The sequence below is a fragment of the Schistocerca piceifrons genome, chromosome 2, assembly GCF_021461385.2.
Source record: "Schistocerca piceifrons isolate TAMUIC-IGC-003096 chromosome 2, iqSchPice1.1, whole genome shotgun sequence".
NCBI lineage: Eukaryota > Metazoa > Arthropoda > Insecta > Orthoptera > Acrididae > Schistocerca > Schistocerca piceifrons.
Genome location: NC_060139.1, coordinates 186,107,922 through 186,129,764, shown reverse-complemented (window position 1 = coordinate 186,129,764; position 21,843 = coordinate 186,107,922). Strand labels below are relative to the sequence as shown.

The window sequence follows — 21,843 nt, the reverse complement described above, 5'->3', positions numbered from 1 at the left end:
CGCGGAGAGCCACGTTTCGAGGGAACATCGTTACAACCGTTGGGAGGCGCATCCTGTTCCATCGGGTCGTCGCCAGCTGCGGCCACATTCCTGAGTTGCACATGAGGGGCAGCATCATTCGCCGACGACAGGCCAGCTGAGCGCCTGGCAGCAGAGCGTCCCGGCGAAACTGAGGACGGCCGGGAGCAGCGACTGTCGGATGGAGCATCAGGCGAAACGCGCCGGGGTGGAGAGGGGGATAAAGACTTCTTCTTTGAGGCCTTCTTGGAAGACTGATGAGTCACAGGGATGGTGGGCTTTGGGGGCTGGACCCGAAGAAAGTCCTCACGCTCGGGGTCCTTTTTGGAACTCCGGAGCTCGGAAGCCGGTGTCTGTAACGTTTCCCTGATTGACGCCTGAGAAGAGGATCACTTCTCAGGTGGCGGCGGAGGAGGAGGTAGGGTGGCCCCTGGGGCAGAGGCCGCGAGGGAGGAGGATTTGGAAGGGAGGGATTTGGGAGGCGGAGGCATAGACCCCGGATGGGGTGAGGAGGTGGAGGGGGGACAGGATAAGGGTGAGGATACTGCGGAAGGAGTGGACACGACCGAAGCAAACGACGTTGTCAACATCATGGGATGGAGGCGGTCATATTTCTTCCTGACCTCAGAATAAGACAGATGGTCCAAGGTTTTCAATTCTTGTATCTTCTTCTCCTTCTGATATGCGGGCAGTCGAAAGATCTAGGCGAGTGGAGGCCAGGACAATTGACGCACCGAGGTGGTGGTGTGCATGTATGTCCCTCACGAAGAGGACGTCCACAATCGCCACAAAGGGGCTCAGCTTCACACCGTGACGACATGTGCCCGAAGCGCTAACATTAAAAGCATCGCATAGGAGGCAGGACGTAAGGTCGCACGTCACACATCACCTTTACCTTTTCCAGGAGACCATCCCCCTCGAAGGCGAGGATAAAAGCCCCAGTGCCGACGTGACGGTTCTATGGGGCTGCGCTGGACTCGCCGGGCGAAATGCATGCCACGGCGCTCCAGTTTGGCCCTGAGCTCCTCAGCAGATTGTAGCAGGAGGTCCCGATGGAAAATAATCCCCTGCGTCCTATTGAGTGCCAGATGTGGGACAATGGACACTGGGATGTCCCCTAGTCAGTCGCGTGCCTCGAGTGCCGCCGACTGTGTAGCGGAGGTGGTCTTTATGAGAACAGACTCCGAACGCATTTTACTAAGAACCTCGATTTCTCCGAAGATGTCCTCGATATGCTGTACAAAGAACATGAGCTTGGAGGTGGCGAACGTCCCCCCATCGGTCCGAGAACAGACTAAATAGCAGGGAAAGTATTTCGCTCCAAGCCGGCGGGCCTGTCCTTCCTCTCAAGGAGTGGCCAAGGGGGAAAAGGCGGAAGTACCAGAACCAGAGACAGAACCTTTCCTCTTGGAAAACGCGGCCGCAGAGCGACCTGATGCATGTTGACGTTTCATCTGCGAAACGGCCGCCCCGATATCACCCACTCCGACCAGGGGCTCTCCCCACAGGCACCATCCAGCCTCAGCAAGGGCCACCTGGGAGGATGACCGTTGCCGGGAGTCCTGATGCCCCAAGTAGACGGGCATCTACTCCTTGGCTGACATGGGGAGGGTGCAGCTAAGGTATCGGCAGTACGTTCCCTGTGTTGTCAGGGGGCTACAACCTAGAGGGTACATGACGACCCCACCACAACGGGCTGGCTACCGTGCGTGATTTCGGGTGCCATGGAAAGTCCATCATGATCGTAGGTGCAGATGGGGACGCACTATGGGCATAAATTGTGCAACCCATCAGGTGTTTAGGCCCAAATTGATGAACAGTGGGTGCAGTTATGACGATGAGTGCCAAGGTCTTAGTGCACTGAGGACCAGTGATACACCACGTAAGGTGTCCTTCCCCAAAAGGCTCGTACTTCTGTAGAAATTTGAAAAATTGAGGTCAAACCCCAATGCGGACCATTACATTGAAGGCCGAAACGGTTGAAACTCCTTTTAGTGTCACCTCTTAGGACAGGCATGAATACCTCGGGCCTATTCTTACCCTGGACCCGCAGGAGGCAGAAGAGGTGGAGTTGATTAAGATGAGCCAAGACGACACCTCTCTAACAGGTTCTGGCAGAACCTCAAAGGGATGATGCGCAATAAAGTCAATGGGCAGCAGAAATGGGGGAGGTAGCTGCTCAATAAGCTGGAGGAAAACTTCCTAGCAGATTAAAACTGTGTGCCCGACCGAGACTCGAACTCGTGACCTTTGCCTTTCGCAGGCAAATGCTCTACCAACTGAGCTACCGAAGCACGACTCACGCCCGGTACTCACAGCTTTACTTCTGCCAGTACCTTGTCTCCTACCTTCCAAACTTTACAGAAGCTCTCCTGCGAACCTTGCAGAACTAGCACTCCTGAAAGAAAGGATATTGCGGAGACATGGCTTAGCCACAGCCTGGGGGATGTTTCCAGAATGAGATTTTCACTCTGCAGCAGAGCTGTGAGTACCAGGCGTGAGTCGTGCTTCGGTAGCTCAGTTGGTAGAGCACTTGCCCGCAAAAGGCAAAGGTCCCGAGTTCGAGTCTCGGTCGGGCACACAGTTTTAATCTGCCAGGAAGTTTTATATCAGCGCACCCTCCGCTGCAGAGTGAAAATCTCATTCTGGAAGCTGGAGGAAGTCTGCCGCAGTGATGGGTACTGAGGGAGAACGTCATCATCTATGAACAATATGACACCCGCATTAGATGGAATGCTGACCTCAGACAGAAGGTCGAAACGGACCGGGAAGAAATGTGAGCTCAAAGCAGCCGTAAGAACACAATTTTGTTTCCTGAAGGCAGAGTACAAGGGGCCGTTGCGATGCTAAAAGCAACAGTAAAGCCTTTTTGTGGGACCGAAGTCCGCGAACATTCCACTGGAGGAGAGTCATGATGAAGAAATGAAGAGGTGTCACCTCGGCGGCTGCCAAGTAACAGCCTGCGAAGACTTGCTGCTACAGGGTAAATATGCACGAGGGTCTTGCTCATGATGTCCACAGGAACATCGGCTTGCTTGTGCTGTTGGTCTGTGGAATCCAATGCAGAAAAACAGTAGATCCTGTGCACCGGCCAACCGGACAAAGGTATCACATTGGCAACACCATCGAAGAGGATCTTCGAGTCAGTGAAGGAGTAGGCTGTTTGCCTTTGTTGGAATCCTTCGATCCTTCCCGGTTAGCAGAGAAAGGCTCAGGTGTTGGTTGGCTGAAGGCACGTAGAAAGTCTCATGGGAGTACTACTACTGTCATTTCCGGCCTACAGGTTGTGTAGCTGGTGGCTTCGCCCCTTGAGGCAAGAGTTTGATGGCTTGTTGCACAGCCGGATGAACGGATGACGATGCTACCTTGACACTGGCAGATTTCACAACCTCAGAGCTGAATCTGAGGTCACACGTCTGCATCGCCATGTCGTCCTTGGAACGAGATGTAGCAAGAACAGAACTGTGAGTGCAAGACGAGAGAATGCAGGGCTTGTGACTAGCCAATAACTTGTGAGCGACTGGGTAAAGCATTTTTTCCTTTACCCAGATCTCTTGGACAGCCGGCTCATCAAGATACACGGGACAATTTCGAGAGGCGGCGGCACCGTCGCCATTGCAGTTGATACAGCTACAGCAGTGAGGAGGAGGTGGCAATCGCCCTCGTGCACATCCCTACCATAAGTCACACATTTGGTCGGGTATCGACAAGAGACTCGAGTGTGATCAAAACAATCACACTGGTTGCAGCGCACCGGGTTCGGAATGTATGGTTGGACTGTAATAACTTCATAGCCTGCTTTGATCTTGGACAGAAACACCACTCTCTCTAAGATGAGCAAAAGAGTGCGTGTGGACAATAAGTAGGCATCTATCTTTTTCATCACCCGATGGACAGCAATAACACCCTGATCAGAGGTATGTTTGAAATTCAGCCTCTGTCAGACTGTTGAGCAGCCTAGTGAAAATAACATACTAGTGGGAAGAGTTCAGAGTTCTATGGGCCTCAACACGAACAGGACAGCCGTGGAAAAGTAAAGAGGTAAGCAGTCATGTGCTTGAGAATCAGAAGTAGTCTCCAAAAGCAAAGTGCCGTTCCGTAAACAAGAGCATATTTCACATGGCTGGCAATTGCATCAACACCATTCTGAATAAGAAACGGATTTACCGTTGCGAAGGCCTATCTGTCTTCAGTAGGTGGAACCACGGGGAACCATAGTGCAGCTAGAAGGGTCTTTGAATCGTTAGCCTCATTCCATTTACATTTTGTAGACGTTAATTGTGAAGATGATTTGCTCATAGCAAGGAAATCTCCCACGACTGCCAGCATCTCTGATGACACGCTCCTTCGAACTGGGGGCACACACGATTTGGGTCACTGTTCACATCTCAGGTTACACCTCCTGAACATCTGACAGAGGGACCTATCACCAATTTGAGAATGTAGCAGCTCAAGCGATCACCCCTCCCTGAGCCTGGCATGTACCAGGGGGTACTTGCAAACCCTATCTGTTCACCCGGAGCTGGGAATTAAGCATTACTCAGTCATCTGTTGTGTATCAGACTCATGGGCCAGCCATCAGGAGCGCACAGGAAGGAAGAAGAAAAAGAGGAACTCCTAATGCCGAAATGGAGGAACGGGAGGAGAAGAGAAACAAGGAAAGGAAAATGGAATGGAAAACGGTGGTGAAACGTTCTTAAGTCAGCGACAGACAATGTGGAACATTCCCAATAACACCCCAGACATGTTCCTCAAGGGAGAGGAAAAATAGCAAGAGTTTAGACATGCAGCAAAGAAGGAAAAAGATGCTGCAAAGACTGGGGCTTTGTGGTAGCCAAGCACAAACCCTCCAAGAGTGGTGAGCCCGCTTGGGGGACTGGGAGGAGTTGATCTCATCAGGCCAAGACAAGTCCAGATACAGCAATATTGTAAAGCATCTAATTTACAAATACTTGATGCTGGCATTCCCACATACCACACATCCATATTCGATCCTGCTCCTAATAAACACCCTATATAGCCAATAATAGATTGGGGTTTGCACTCCACCAAACTTTAGTTCAAGATCTGGTGATGTTCATAACTGGGAGACAAGTATTAATAATGTAATCAATGTGTGGAACCCATCTGCATCTGGAACTCAATCACATTCCCAAGAATTTAGCTGATAGTTTAACTTGGAATGAATAACTCAGTATGAATTTCATTATAGTGCACGACATCTTGAAATAATAACTGAAGTCTCTGAAGAAGTAGTTCCAAGTCCATTGAAAAAATAATACCTGAAGTCTTTGAAGTAGTAGTTTCAAGTCCATTTGCATGTAATCAATCACCCACTTCTGTTACTGCCCATATCAGTTTACCGATTGCTGAATCCTCCATCGAATCATATGATATGAACATGTATCATCAGCATACTATAGTATGTGGACATCTGGATGAATAATTTCTTGCATATCACTAGAATAAATTATGTGTAACAAGGGGCTAGGGATTGCTCTGCGAGTTAAGCCTATGGAACAAATCAAAGGTTCTATAAATTGTTTCTGATAGGCTATCCTACTGAAATCACTCTCCTCACAAGGCTACTAAAATCACTCTCCTCACAAGGGCAGTACAAATGCCATATATCCAACTGATAAGAAGACCAGCTTGCTTTCTAAAACGATAGAGACCTGGACATTATTACGAGCTGATGTCACACCTAAGAATCATTACATTAAGAACAATTTTTCTTGGAAAGCTGAGCATCACAGCACAAAATTGTTACGTTGTCCATTGTTATTTTATCTTTACTAAAGCCAAACTGGGATAAACTTCAATAACTCAGTTTCCTGCCATATTTCAAGATTACTTGATGAATCTTTCAAGAATTTTCCCCACACAAGGGTACAAGGCAATTGGTCTACATGAGATATAAATTTTGGGGTTATTCCCTGGTTTCACTACAGGTATGATAATTTGTGTAGTCCATTCTCCATTTTGTTCCCCTTTCCCAACATTTTATGGAATATCCAAAGTAGTAGTTCCACAGCACCCATGTGCTCCTGGACAGGTATTCACAGAATTTTTCATAGCTGATTCAACTTGTCAGAGGAACAAGGCTAGTGGAGAATCATTGAAATGTTTCCTCTGGAATGACCATGGGGGTTTCATGACAAAATGGAAGAACTGCCTGTATCACAATCCTTCTAACCACATGGGATCCACTATTGGCAAACCAACTGCATTAGAATGTTTTAGAGATTGATTTTCCTTCAGACATCTGAAATGTTAAGAGACCTTATTCAATCTATTACAGAAGTTGACTCAAGCCTTGTTTTTCCTGTTCTCAAGGAATCTTCTGGTGTTTGGATCTATTCTTCTGTACTCCTGGAACCACTGCAGCATCTGTTCCCCTACTTAAGACTAACCTTTGTTTAACCACATTTTTGGAGCAGTCCGAGTCTCACCAGAAAACAGTGTTTCACAGAGTAAAACTCTGTGAGGTCATCAGTGCTCACAGAAATTTTAGTAACTGGTAAAAAGCCAGTTTATAAATCCAAGTTTGTAGGTTCAATCCCTGGTCACACCTAGGATTTTGAGCTGTCACTTACTTCCCTTTCACCTCTGTTAATGTGAAAAATACTGAGCTGCACCTTGGTTTGGACCCCATGTTTAACTGTAGATTCCCCAACAACTGACTGGGCCGGTCAGTTCAAAGTGTTGGAGGTCAATAATGGCATACTACCTCCAATAGGACCAGGCCTAGTAGAACCTTCTAATATTCAAACCAATTTATGGATTATTACAGTTTTATTTTTTCCATTCAAATTTATTGCTGAGCAAGTTGAAATAGCTTTGTTTGCAATATTGAATAAACAATCACAATCTTGAGATACTGTATGTGTCACCACATCACACGGTCAAAAGCAATGTTGCATTGAGATATTGATCAGTTAAAAAAAAAAAAAAAAAAAAAAAACAAACAAACATATAGACGGGAGGAGGGAAGAGTAATGCCGCAAGAAATAGGATAATAATGAAAAGTACAATAAAAATTAATAAGTTATATATGATTTAAGACTGAGGTGAAAGAGGAAATCATGGGCAAAAATAAATTACTGATACTAGGGATTCATACAGAAAAGTGTAGATGGGTAACGGGAGCAATAGTAACAATTAAGTAAATAAATGTAAATGTGTGGCGAGCGCCTCCCGTCGGGTAGAACGTTCGCCGGGTGCAAGTCTTTCTATTTGACGCCACTTCCGCGTCGATGGGGATAAAATAATGATGATCAGGACAACACAACACCCAGTCCTTTAGTGGAGAAAATTTCCCACTCAACCGGGAATCGAACCCGGGCCCTTAGGATTGACATTCTGTTGCACTGACCACTCAGCTGCCAGGGGTGGACAACAATGATGTTAAGGATGGGGTTTTATTTCTAAAGTAAACAATACTCATCATACATGTTCTATAGTGGATAACTGCAACAATGTGGAGCACAGAATGGCACATCGTAACTAATTGTAGGCACACCAATTCCTCCTAAACGTAACTCGAACTTTTCACTCTTTTAGAGTTAGAGATAACAATGAGAGAAATCTGTGGTCTCCTTCAAAACTATCAATCCTATCTGTAATGTGTTTGTTTCATGGTAAAACTGCGTACTTGATCCATTTCTGGGATAAAATGAGATTCACTAAAAATAACACTCAGGCTCAGGCCAGGATTGGAGATAAGAATGCAAAAAACTTCGGAATGTCTGTACACATAAATTTCTTTAACGCAATTATTTCCATATAGTTCCACGTTGTGTACTAGTATACGATTACCTACACATGATACTATGTACAAATGAACTACCAATGTACATATCGCCTACCACAAACAATAATTACCGAATATTATTCTTATTTATCATGGAATTTCAGCAGCACGTAATCGAAAGTGATCCTTTTTACACATAAATATACGAATACATTTTAACGGCAAGTTACGCAAATTGTTATTGTTACGTGGCAAAAAATGACTAATAAAGTAAAGCCACTAAAAGACGTTCCTAAGCAAATTACAACTGCAAGACATTTACATCGACGGCAGGCAAACTTTTCTTCTAAAAAAAATAATAAAAGTAAAAATATTAGTTATCTTCTTCCACGCTATCTCTGCTCCAGAAAATTCAGTATAACTTAGAGGCCAACTCTTTTTATAACAGATTGGGCGAAAATTATATGGAGAATACGGAAAACACTTAACTACGATCACAATGAGCCATTGTAATACGTAAATTGTAAAGTAATAAACACACAAATTCAGTCACAAAAGCACGCCATTAATACTTACTTCAATAGAAAAGTAATTATATAGATGGGAGTAGCAGAGAGAGTCTATAAGCAACAACGACAATCTGCAAAGGGCTCAAAATCATTTACAAGCCAAACAGACACACAAACGCTAATAAAGACCAAAACACAAATTCCAAATACGATATCACAGTTTTCCTAATCAAAGACAATACATTCGCATCGACAAACGGATATACTTTGCCAAAGATAAGCAGCACGGAGGTATAGGAAACAGAGACGTTTGCTGGTCAACGATGAACTCCATACTGAGAAAAAAACTGAGGACATATATTCCGTGCTTACAGTGGATAGTGAGTTAAGTCCAAAAGTGGTGTAAGCGAGTTAAGTCAACAAATAATTCCCCGGAACTTTTCTTCTTGTCTGCGAACACTGTGTTAAGTCCTATGTCGTCTCCCTCTGTGCACAGCATTAGCATTTAGTGAGTCACGTTCGTGAAAGTTGATCCGGTACAATGTAGAGTGTGTAAGGCGGATATTACACTGTCAAATTTCTTTGTACAATATCTTCGTCAAAGAAATGTTATGGTGTAATAGGGAACTTTGTCAAATGTCGTCAAATATTTGATCAATCTAGGGCCTCGCTGTAGATATTAACCGAGCGAGGTGGCACAGTGGTTAGCACACTGGACTCGCATTCGGGAGGACGACGGTTCAATCCCGTCTCCGGCCATCCTGATTTAGGTTTTCCGTGATTTCCCTAAATCGTTTCAGGCAAATGCCGGGATGGTTCCTTTGAAAGGGCACGGCCGACTTCCTTCCCGATCCTTCCCTAACCCGAGCTTGCGCTCCGTCTCTAATGACCTCGTTGTCGACGGGACGTTAAACACTACCCACCACCACCACCACCTGCAGATATTATCATAGAAGTCGCTTCGTCTTCTGTTCACTGCGATGTGACTTTACCACGTGGAGCGCTAGTGTGGTTGTAGCGTTCTGCTATCTGTAGTGTTTTTATAAACATTGCCGTAAATACACTTGGTATGTAATGACAACTACAAAATTAATAGAGAGGTATGAAGATGATGAGGTGCTTTATAATGTGAGGCACCCTGAATACAAAAACAGATTAAGAAGATTGGAGACTTGACCTAACCTAACCTAACTCTCTCCTGTAGCAAGGAATCGGAGTGCAGACATAGCAGTTCTTGAGTGAGTATTGTGCTTTGTGATATGGAAGATACACTTCACTGAGCACATACAGAAATGTATGCTCATCCATTTTTAAGTAATTGATGTACGACTTGACGTCCTCCACTATAAGCTCACGTAACAACTTTTGTTGAATGCTTTCATCGTGTCGTCGTAAAACCCACGGCTTCACCCAGGTACGTTTCCTTCTTTTCTCCCGCTTCTCTTCCGCATGTGCACACAGTGCAATTTTGGTACATGCAACTGCTGCAGTTAATAACAAGTTGTTGTCGGCCATCTCAAACTTTGACGAAAATGTGACGGTGTAATACCCCGTTTAAGCGCCACGTCAAAGATCTTTGTCAAATATATTTAACAAATATTTGATCACATCTTTGATCAACCCTTTGACAAAGATTTTTGATAGTGTAATACCGGCCTAAGGTCCGTCCATCCTGACTTCATACATTCTTCGTTGAGCTCAATGCAGTTGGGTGTGTATACAATGAACCAATTCTGCTAACCCGTAATACGTGCCGTCGCCAGTCGAGTCTTTTTGAGGAACAAATGCTACCTGATAAATCTGGCATGATGCAGCGATATTTTCGCATGTGTCGCCAAAGATAGCAATAGTGCGTTGGCACATTAGACGCACGTACACATGAAAAGGAACCGTTTTAAGGTGTGTGGGGTGGGAAACGTGTTGAGTCACCTGCAGGTGTGGATGGCGCTCGTTAGAGGCAGCCACCGGCGGTGCGAGGCAGATCCCAGTCGACAGTGCGGTGGGGAGAGAGTTCACAGTTGGGGAACGTGATGGGAGGCAAAGCACGATGTACGATATCACATGCAGCCGTTAGTTATAGCGCACGGAAGAAACAACGACCACACTGATAAGAACAAATAAATATCCCACTCATACGGTTATAGTTGGTGGGGACTTCAGCCTTCCCTCGATGTTGTTCTTGTTGTGGTCTTCAGTCCTGAGACTGGTTTGATGCAGCTCTCCATGCTACTCTGTCCTGTGCAAGCTGCTTCATCTCCCAGTACCTACCGCAACCTACATCCTTCTGAATCTGCTTAGTGTATTCATCTCTTGGTCTACCTCTACGATTTTTACCCTCCACGCTGCCCTCCTATAATAAATTGGTGATCCCTTGATGCCTCAGAACATGTCCTACCAACCGATCCCTTCTTCTAGTCAAGTTGTGCCACAAACTTCTCTTCTCCCCAATCCTGTTCAGTACTTCCTCATTAGTTATGTGATCTACCCATCTAATCTTCAGCATTCTTCTGTAGCACCACATCTCGAAAGCTTCTATTCTCTTCTTGTCTAAACTATTTATCATCCACGTTTCACTTCCATATATGGCTACACTCCAAACAAATACTTTCAGAAATGACTTCCTGACATTTAAATCTATACTCGATGTTAACAAATTTTTCTTCTTCAGAAACGCTTTCCTTGCCATTGCCAGTCTACATTTTATATCCTCTCTACTTTGACCATCATCAACTATTTTGCTCCCCAAATAGCAAAACTCCTTTACTACTTTAAGTGTCTCATTTCCTAATCTAATTCCCTCAGCATCACCCGATTTAATTCGACTACATTCCATTACCCTCGTTTTGCTTTTGTTGATGTTCATCTTATACCCTCCTTTCAAGACACTATCCATTCTGTTCAACTGCTCTTCCAAGTCCTTTGCTGTCTCTGACAGAATTACAATGTCATCGGCGAACCTCAAAGTTTTTATTACTTCTCCATGGGTTTTAATACCTACTCCGAATTTTTCTTTTGTTTCCCTTACTGCATGCTGAATATACAGATTGAATAACATCGGGGAGAGGCTAAAACCCTGTCTCGCTCCCTTCCCAACCACTGCTTCCCTTTCATACCCCTCAACTCTTGCAACTGCCATTTGGTTTCTATACAAATTGTAAATAGCCTTTCGCTACCCCTGCCACCTTCAGAATTTGATAGAGAGTATTCCAGTCAACATTGTCAAAAGCTTTCTCTAAGTCTACAAATGCTAGAAACGTAGGTTTGCCTTTCCTTACTCTAGCTTCTAAGATAAGTCATAGGGTCAGTATTGCCTCACGTGTTCCAATATTTCTATGGAATCCGAACTGATCTTCCCCGAGGTCGGCTTCTACCAGTTTTTCCATTCGTCTGTAAAGAATTCGTGTTAGTATTTTGCAGCTGTGACTTATTAAACTGATAGTTCAGTGATTTTCACATGTGTCAACACCTGCTTTCTTTGGGATTGGAATTATTGTATTCTCCTTGAAGTCTGATGGTATTTCGCCTGTCTCATACATCTTGCTCACCAGATGGTAGAGTTTTGTCAGGACTGGTTCTCCCAAGGCTGTCAGTAGTTCTAATGGAATGTTATCTACTCCCGGGGCCTTGTTTCGACTTAGGTCTTTTGGTGTTCTGTCAAATTCTCATGCAGTATCATATCTCCCATTTCATCTTCATCTACATCCTCTTCTACGTCCATAATATTGTCCTCAAGTACATCGGCCTTGTATATAGATACTCTATATGCTCCTTCCATCTTTCTGCATTCCCTTCTGTGCTTAGAACTGGGTTTCCACCTGAGCTCTTGATATTCATACAAGTGGTTCTCTTTTCTCCAAAGGTCTCTTTAATTTTCCTGTAGGCATTATCTATCTTACCTCTAATGATATATGCCTCTACTCCTTACATTTGTTCTCTAGCCATCCCTGCTTATCCATTTTGCACTTCCTGTCGACCTCATATTTGAGGTGTTTGTATTCCTTTCTGCCTGCTTCATTAACTGCATTTTTATGTTTTCTCCTTTCATCAGTTAAATTCAATATATATTCTTTCACCCAAGGATTTCTACTAGCCCTCGTTTTTTTACCTACTTGATCCTCTGCTGCCTTCACTATTTCATCACTCAAAGCTACCCATTCTTCTTCTACTGTAATTCTTTCCCACACTCTTGTCAATCATTCCCTAATGCTACCTCTGAAACTCTCTACAACCTCCGTTTCTGTCAGTTTATCCAGATCCCATCTCCTTAAATTCCCACCTTTCTGCAGTTTCTTCAGTTTTAATCTACAGCTCATAACCAATAGATTGTGGTCAGAGTCCACATCTGCCCCTGGAAATGTCTTACAATGGAAAACCTGTTTCCTAAATCTCTGTCTTACCTTTATATAATCTATCTGAAATCTGTCACTATCTCCAGGCTTCTTCCATGTATACAACCTTCTTTTATGATTCTTGAACCAAGTGTTAGCTACGATTAAGTTGTGCTCTGTGCAGAATTCTACCAGGCGGGTTCCTCTTTCATTTCTTAGCTCCAATCCATATTCACCTACTACGTTTCCTTCTCTCCCTTTTCCTACCTCTGATTTCCAGTCACCCATGACTATTAAACTTTCGTCTCCCTTCACTATCTGAATAATTTCTTGTATTTCGTCATACATTTCATCAATTTCTTTGTCATCTGCAGAGCTAGTTGGCATATAAACTTGTACTACTCTAGTAGGTGTGTGCTTCGTGTCTATCTTGGCCACAATAATTCGTTCACTATGCTGTTTGTAGTAGCTTACCCGCATTCCTATTTTTTCATTCATTATTAAATCTACTCCTGCATTGCCCCTATTTGACTTTGTATTTATAAACCTGTATTCGCCAGACCAAAAGTCTTGTTCCTCCTGCCACCGAACTTCACTAATTCCCACTATATCTAGCTTTAACCTATCCATTTCCCTTTTTAAATTTTTGAACCTACCTGTCCCATTTAGGGATCTGACATTCCGCGCTCCGATCCGTAGAATGCCAGTTTTCTTTCTCCCGATAACGACGTCCTCTTGAGTAGTCCCCGCCCAGAGATCCGAATGGGGGACTATTTTACCTCCGGAATATTTTACCCAAGAGGACGCTATCATCATTAACCCTCGGGAAAAATTACGGCTGTAGTTTCCCCTTGCTTTCAACCGTTCGCAGCACCAGCACAGCAAGGCTGTTTTAGTTAGTGTTACAAGGCCAGATCAGTCAATCATCCAGTGTGTTGCCCCCTGCAACTACTGAAAAGGCTGCTGCCCCTCTTCAGGGATCACGCGTTTGTCTGGTCTCTCAATAGATACCCCTCCGTTGTGGTTGCACCTACGGTATGGCTATCTGTATCGCTGAGGCACGCAAGACTCCCCACCAACGGCAAGGTCCATGATTCATGGAGGGGCTTCCCTCGATATGTTGGCAAAAATACTTGTTCAAATCCGATGATAGGCAGAAAACAATTGTCCTAAATGCTTTCTCCGAAAATTATTTCGAGCAGTTAGTCCATTAACCCATGCAGATTGTAAATGGTTGCGAAAACACACTTGACCTCTTAGCCACAAACAATCCAGAGCTAATAGAGAGCATCATGACTGATAAAGGGATTAGTGATCACAAGGTCGTTGTAGCTAGGCTCAATACCGTTTCTTCCAAATCCGCCAGAAACAAACGCAAAATAATTTTATTTTAAAAAGCGGATAAAGTGTCACTAGAAGCCTTCCTAAGAGACAATCTCCATTCCTTCCGGACTGACTATGCAAATGTAGACGAGATGTGGCTCAAATTCAAAGATTTAGTAGCAACAGCAATTGACAGATTCATACCTCATAAACTGGTAAGAGATGGAACTGATCCCCCATGGTACACAAACAGGTCTGAACGCTGTTGCAGAGGCAGCGGAAAAAGCATGCAAAGTTCAGAAGAACGCGAAATCCCGAAGATTGGCTAAAATTTACAGAGGCGCGAAATTTGGCACGGACTTCAATGCGAGATGCCGTTAATAGGTTCCACAACGAAACATTGTCTGGAAATTTGGTAGAAAATCCGAAGAAATTCTGGTCGTGTGTAAAGTACACAAGCGGCAAGACGCAGTCAATACCTTCACTGCGCAGTGCCGATGGTACTGTTACCGATGACTGTGCCGCTAAAGCGGAGTTATTGAACGCAGTTTTCCGAAATTCCTTCACCAGGGAAGACGAATGGAATATTCCAAAATTTGAAACATGAACAGCTGCTAGCATGAGTTTCTTAGAAGTGGATACCTTAGAGGTTGCAAAGCAACTCAAATCGCTTGATACAGGCAAGTCTTCAGGTCCAGATTGTATACCGATTAGGTTCCTTTCAGATTACGCTGATACAATAGCTCCCTACTTAGCAGTCGTATACAACCGCTCGCTCACGATAGATCTGTACCTACAGATTGGAAAAATCGCGCAGGTTGCACCAGTGTTGAAGAAGGGTAGTAGGAGTAATCCATCGAACTACAGACTTCTATCATTGACGTCGGTTTTCAGTAGGGTTTTGGAACATATACTGTATTCAAACATTATGAATCACCTCGAAGGGAACGATCTATTGATACGTAATCAGCATGGTTTCAGAAAACGCGTTCTTGTGCAACGCAGCTAGCTCTTTATTCGCACGAAGTAATAGCCGCTATTAACAGGGGATCTCAAGTTGATTCCGTATTTCTAGATTTCCGGAATGCTTTTGACACCGTTCCTCACAAGCGACTTCTAATCAAGCTGCGGGCCTATGGGGTATCGTCTCAGTTGTGCGACTGGATTCGTGATTTCCTGTCAGGAAGGTCGCAGTTCGTAGTAATAGACAGCAAATCATCGAGTAAAACTGAAGTGGGGGTGTTCCCCAGGGAAGCGTCCTGGGACTTCTGCTGTTCCTGATCTATAAAAATGACCTGGGTGACAATCTGAGCAGTTATCTTAGGTTGTTCGCAGATGATGCTGTAATTTACCATCTAGTAAGGTCATCCGAAGACCAGTATCAGTTGCAAAGCGATTTAGAAAAGATTGCTGTATGGTGTGGCAGGTGGCAGTTGACGCTAAATAACGAAAAGTGTGAGGTGAACCACGTGAGTTCCAAAAGCAATCCGCTGGAATTCGATTACTCGATAAATAGTACAATTCTCAAGGCTGTCAATTCAACTAAGTACCTGGGTGTTAAAATTACGAACAACTTCAGTTGGAAAGACCACGTAGACAATATTGTGGGGAAGGCGAGCCAAAGGTTGCGTTTCATTGGCAGGACACTTAGATGATGCAACAAGTCCACTAAAGAGACAGCTTACACTACACTCGTTCGTCCTCTGTTAGAATATTGCTGCGCTTTGTGGGATCCTTACCATGTGGGATTGACGGAGGACATCGAAAGGGTGCAAAATAGGGCAGCTCGTTTTGTATTATCACGTAATAGGGGAGAGAGTGTGGCAGATATGATATGCGAGTTGAGTTGGAAGTCATTAAAGCAAAGACGTTTTTCGTCGCGGCGAGATCTATTTACGAAATTTCAGTCACCAACTTTCTCTTCCGAATGCGAAAATATTTTGTTGAGCACAACCTACATAAGTAGGAATGATTATCAAAATAAAAAAAGAGAAATCAGAGCTCGAACAGAAAGGTTTATGTGTTCGTATTTCCCGCGCGCTGTTCGGGAGTGGAATGGTAGAGAGATAGTATGATTGTGGTTCGATGAACCCTCTGCCAAGCACTTAAATGTGAATTGCAGAGTAATCATGTAGATGTAGATGTAGAACTGTGGTGAGAACAATTGAATTACTCGGCGAGTCCTGATGGTTCGGTTCTTGTAACTATGTCCGTAAGAGCAAATCATGTTTGACGGATATTATTATTCTTGGAAGTCCAGGTGTTCCAATGCTCCCCATTCTGGTTGAGCCAGGTATTGTTTGTGTTTAGCCCTATACCTTTTGCAAGCAGAACTAAGTGATAAAACGGTTTTCCTTTTTTAAAAAATCATTGTTCATTAAGAAAGTTTGGTGATTCCTCTCGTCTTTGAAATGCGTAGCCTCATAAAGTTTCTCTGTTTTTCAGATCTCAAGCTGGTTGCTTATGTAATGTTTTGTTGGCTGTTACATATACAGCAAGTTGTACTTTTATGATACTTTGCTGTGGACAGTAGCGACTGCTCACCAGGAACCGCCCTCTGCCTCCCCCCCCCCCCCCCGCCCCTCCCCACCCCCCCGCCACAGATGTTTTACATAACTGCTAATAATTCCAGCACTGTATTTGCAGTAGTTATAAACTCTGTACAGGTTTCGTTGGGTAAAATCCACCTAGCGCTCTCTTGGTGGGGTGAACTTGATGCAAATTTCTGTTGACTTTCTACCCATTTTATTACAAGTAATAATCTGTAGACTAGTTAATGCTTTGGAAACCACAGTAGATCAAATAAGGGCTAACACCTGCCTTCTGTGTTTTGGTACTGAAATTTATTTAATGTTTGAAGAGGCTAGTGCCCGATATCTGTTTGCTGATTCTTTGTATCAATTGTTTTTAATCACTAATCATTTAAAGGGGACAGTGCATACATATTTTTTTCTAGACCAGAATTTGTTTAACATTCGAAGGCACCTGGCACGTATTTGTCAATTTCTCTGCATTAACTGTGTTTAATCTAACCATTCAAAGAGGCTAATGCCTGCTTATCTTTCTGCATTGAGATTTGTGATTCTTGAGTTTCTCCCGGCGTATTTGATAATCAAAATATCCACGGGTGTACTGCCGGTCTATAGTGTCCAACGGGCACAATATTTCGGCGATCATACATGTCGCCATCATCAGGTGAACCGACGGACTGAGCTCCTGTGAACGTGCCGGCACGGAGATCCGTACGCTATGGCTGCTCAGAGGGAACTGGGTTCGGTCGCGGCGGCCGCCGATTTAAATACCCTCCGCCCGCGGCCCGCTCCCTCCGCCGTCCGCGCCCCGCGCCACGGTGGCGCGGTGGAACAGATTGCGACGGCGTCTGAGATGACGTCGGTGTGATGGCTCTGTCCGCCGTGGTCGTCACAACTGTACGTTTGCTCGATTTACTCTTGGTCAACCCAATCGCTGGTTCCCTATACCTTGCTAAGATTATAGCCACAGTCACGGTTTATGAGGTCGTCATTGGTGCGAATTTCGATGGCCTCTCTAACAACGCTGTCCCAGTATCTCGACGTCTGTTCCAGAATCCTCGTGCGGTCATACTCCATGGCGTGATTTTCCGACAAACAATGTTCAGCGACCGCCGATTTGCTCGGATACATCAGTCGATATTGTGCCTCTGGTGTTCACGGCATCGATCCTCGACGGTACGCATCGTCTGACCAATATACGACTTGCCACATTGACACGGAATCTGGTACACGCCGGCCTTCCTCAAACCGAGATCGTCTTTGGCACTCCCCACCAGTGCACGAGTGCGGATCAGGTGGCTTCAATTAAACAATGAACAGTCAGGGACTATTCTTTATAAAAGATCACTGAAAAAAGAAGAACCATTTACATCTGTGAGCTTCAAGAGCCGAGAAAAACAGTAAACACTGAAGCCTCTTCTGAAGTATTCCAAATCATGTAACATTTCACCTGAGAAAAACAAGGATTTGATGGACCTACTACGTTTCATTTCTCCAGTATTACATTATTTTTACCAAAATTTACCATCATTGAGGAGAGCAGGTAACGATGAAGAGCCATAAATTTTTTGTGCAAACTATAATTTTTGTTCACTTTGTTATTTCCAATATTTGTATAGAATAAATGCTAGAGGTTGAAAATACCGCTTCAGTTGTAAATATCTTTTATTATCACGACTGGTTTCCTGTTCTGGACTCATTCTGGAAACATCCCCCAGGCTGTGGCAAAGCCATGTCTCCGCAATATCCTTTCTTTCAGCAGTGCTAGTTCTGCAAGGTTCGCAGGAGAGCTTCTGTTAAGTTTGGAAGGTAGGAGACGAGGTACTGGCAGAAGTAAAACTGTGAGGACGGGGTGTGAGTCGTGCTTGGGTAGCTCAGTTGGTAGAGCACTTGCCCGCAAAAGGCAAAGGTCCCGAGTTCGAGTCTCGGTCGGGCACACAGTTTTAATCTGCCAGGAAGTTTCATCAGTGATTAAAATTCAATCTAAATGGAATACCAAATTATACTGATGAGATGCTTAGTTTGGGAATACAATAAACTGCAAAATAATTTTTAGCCACCATTGTACGATTTTGCATAAGCTGTCAATCTTTGAATTGCGATTTGCCAGAATTCTAATTTTTGGACCTGACACACTATCCAATGCAGGCACAGATTTATAATATAAAAATGTAGGAAGATGTTTTAAGGTCGAGTAACACTTCTGGAAATGGAGTGGGATCGAATGTTAAAACATTCCACAATGCATTTCAAATGGTGATATTCACACATACCTTCAACAGAAGAGGACATTGTGTAAACATAAACATGTCTCATGAAAGAGATTTACTTCCAGGTTTGCGAAAATCTCAGATGGACAGTGGTGGGCCCTACACACGCACTAACTGGCCGACCGATCGACCAATGTCGAGTGCAGCCAACTCCACCTAGTTGGTGTTGGTGCAGACTATGTATGTTCCGACTGACTTTACTCAGCGAGTACAGAACTACCCTTTTCCTATCGCTGGTTGTAAATTGTTTGTAGTAAGTTCACTGGGTTACATTTGACGAGTTGACACTCGGTTTTACACATAAACAAAAACTGAGTTGCCTAGGCTGTTTTAGTGGTAACAAGACAAAAGAACTGAGGGAAAGCTTTGGGTGAAAACGTGGCTAACAAATGAAGAAATTCACCCACGCTCTGTTTGTTAAGGAAGTGGGAGCCGATTATTTTCGTAATTATCTAAGAATGGATGAAACACATTTTTTTAAGCTGAAGGACACCATCAAACCATTCTTGACGAAAAAGAATGTAGTCATGATAGAGGCTGTAAGCAACGAGGAGGGGTTGTTAGCTATGTTATAGATTCTACCCACTGACCACTTTCCGATTTCAGACAAGTGTCACACGTACTTTTTAGTCACTTGGCAATCAATTGGGTAAAGTGGTGACAGTGTCAGGTGAAGTGGTGGGGAGTTGGCTGTCAGGTGGTCATACTATACTGATCGCTCAACAAGAAAACTTGGTCAGTTGGTTGGACAAAGCACCTAGACATATCCAGTTTTTCAGTTGGTTGGTTGGTGTATATGTAGAAACCTATAGTCATCTGCTAACATCGGAAGTCAACCCCTTACTACCATGCTCACTCATGTTGCAGTACTGGGTTTCCTGCTTTTGTATCTAATTAGTCTCTATTAATTTATTGTTTCCTTTCTTTTTGCAACACACTGAAAATGCCGATTTGGATATTTTTTCAGTGAATTTTTTCAACAACAGAGGCCAGATATCTGAAACTGAAAAATGATTTAGTTTTGACTACACCTGGACAGAGAAAAGAAACAATTTTTACTAAACAACATTTTTAACAGTGTAAAAGTCAACACTATTAAAGGAGAAAATACAAGTGTTTCTGGCAGTATTTGATAATTAGAAAGGGAAAAACTCTCAAAGGATATGGAAAAAAGGGTCCATGTATTATCTTCCAAATATTGACTGAAGTGTTTATGCATATATATTTTCTCTGTCAATACAAGGTAAGGAAATTACTCAAAAGCCACAACATCTCGACATACCAACCTCGATGTATACATGTCCAGCACATTTGTCACCTGGTGGGGATGTCTATCGAGTTTTGTGTAAGTACATCACTGGGGTGAGGGCAGGATTCAGCCCAAAGCTTACAAAAATGTAAGAAAAAATGTATAACGTACTGATCAAAGATGCCCCAGATTTGCAGAAAATTTCAATAACATATTTCCATCAGCAGCAGATAATTTAGGTTTTAACTCATCCTTAGCAGACAGCCTACAGTACGTAAGCATAGCCTTCCAAAACAATTACAATGAAATTCGACTTTGTCTTACATCTTTAGGAAAAGCCCTTTCCTTAAAACCAAAAGTTCAAGTGATTATGATGAAATGACTAGTGAAATAAAATGTTGTTCATGTGAACTAAAATATATTGATTTAGTTATGGCGCTTTCACTGAGACAGGAACTCCCTTGCCACAGTGGACACACTGGTTCCCGTCAGATCACCGAAGTTAAGCGCTGTTCGGCGTGGACGGCACTTGGGTGGGTGACCATCCAGGCCACCGTGCACTGTTGCCATTTTTCAGGGTGCACTCAGCCTTGTGATGCCCATTGAGGAACTACTCGACCGGATGGTAGCGGCTCTGGTCAAAGAAAACCATCATAACGGGTGGGAGAGCAGTGTGCTGACCATACGCCCCTTCCATCTGCATCCTCAGCTGAGGATGACACGGTGGTGGGATGGTTCCAATGGGCTACCTGTGTCCTGAAGACGGAGTGCTTTCTCTGAGACACTTAAACATACTGTTATCAAGTAACTTCACAAAAAGTAGACAAATGTTTAGCAAGGAATTACTGACTTATTTCATTACTGCCAGCATTTTCTAAAATTGCCACTCTTAGTACAGGAAAACATGCTCAGTAACAAAGAGTTTGGATTTTAAAAATGACTGTCAACTGAAAAGGGTGTATTTACATTGATGGATGATATACTAGAATCATTAAATAATAAATTACTGCCATTTGGAATATTTTGAGACTTGGCTTTGACTTTTGGTTTGTAAAACATGATAGTGTAATAAGTAAAAACATTACAGAATAGTGAGGACATCAGGTTCATGGTTTTTACCTTATTTGAATGACAGAAAACAACATGTACCAGTGCCAATGGTATAACGATTGACCCTGAGAATTGGAAGAAATTAGACATGGTGTACCAGAAGGCTCGATTGTGGGTCCTTTGCTGTTACTAATATACATAAATATTCTGCCATATGCAGTTTCTGAAGATGCAAATTGTGGTCTTTTTGCAGATGTAACAAGTATAGGAATAAGAAAATGTATGAGCAATCTTACCGAAAAGGCACCTTATGAATTACTTGAAAACATCCACAAATGGTTCAAGGCAAATGGATTATTATTGAATTTTGATTAGACTCAATAATACAGTTCAGTACTTCTCATAACTCCACAAGCTATAAAAATAGGTTTCTCAAATAATGAATTGCAAGAAGTAGGATGTGTTAAGTTTTTGGGACTACAAACAGATCATAATCTCAATTGGAAAACCCACCGGCTAGAATTAATAAAGCACCTTGGTTCAGCTGTTTTACAGTATACATAATTTTGTTATAAACGATTTGAAAATGATGAAACTAGTTAATTCTGAATATTTCGATTCACTAATGGGTTAAGCAATCGTTTTGTAGAGAAATTCAATCTTCAGGGATACTATGATATCTGAGGCTTTTCTGGCATATATACTGCGTTTCTGAAGAAGAGAAATTTGTTACCATCAAGTATAGATTTAAGTGTTAGGAAGTCGTTTCTGAAAGTATTTGTATGGAGTGTAGCCATGTATGGAAGTGAAAC

General features: G+C 43.4%; 1 protein-coding gene and 1 non-coding gene across 5 annotated transcripts in view; one reads left to right on the top strand and one right to left on the bottom strand.

Annotated features, from left to right (window-relative positions):
* Positions 1-8,521, bottom strand: part of LOC124777127 (apoptotic chromatin condensation inducer in the nucleus) — a 111,745-nt gene extending 103,224 nt beyond the window's left edge. For all 4 annotated transcript variants that reach the window (XR_007015689.1, XM_047252415.1, XM_047252416.1 and 1 more), the window contains exon 1: positions 8,348-8,521. The gene's annotated coding sequence lies outside the window, so the exon portion shown is untranslated. The remainder of the gene's footprint in view (positions 1-8,347) is intronic.
* On the top strand, positions 2,524-2,598 carry Trnal-caa. Its single transcript has one exon. It is a non-coding gene; the product is annotated as a tRNA-Leu (tRNA).
* Positions 8,522-21,843: the final 13,322 nt, after the last annotated feature.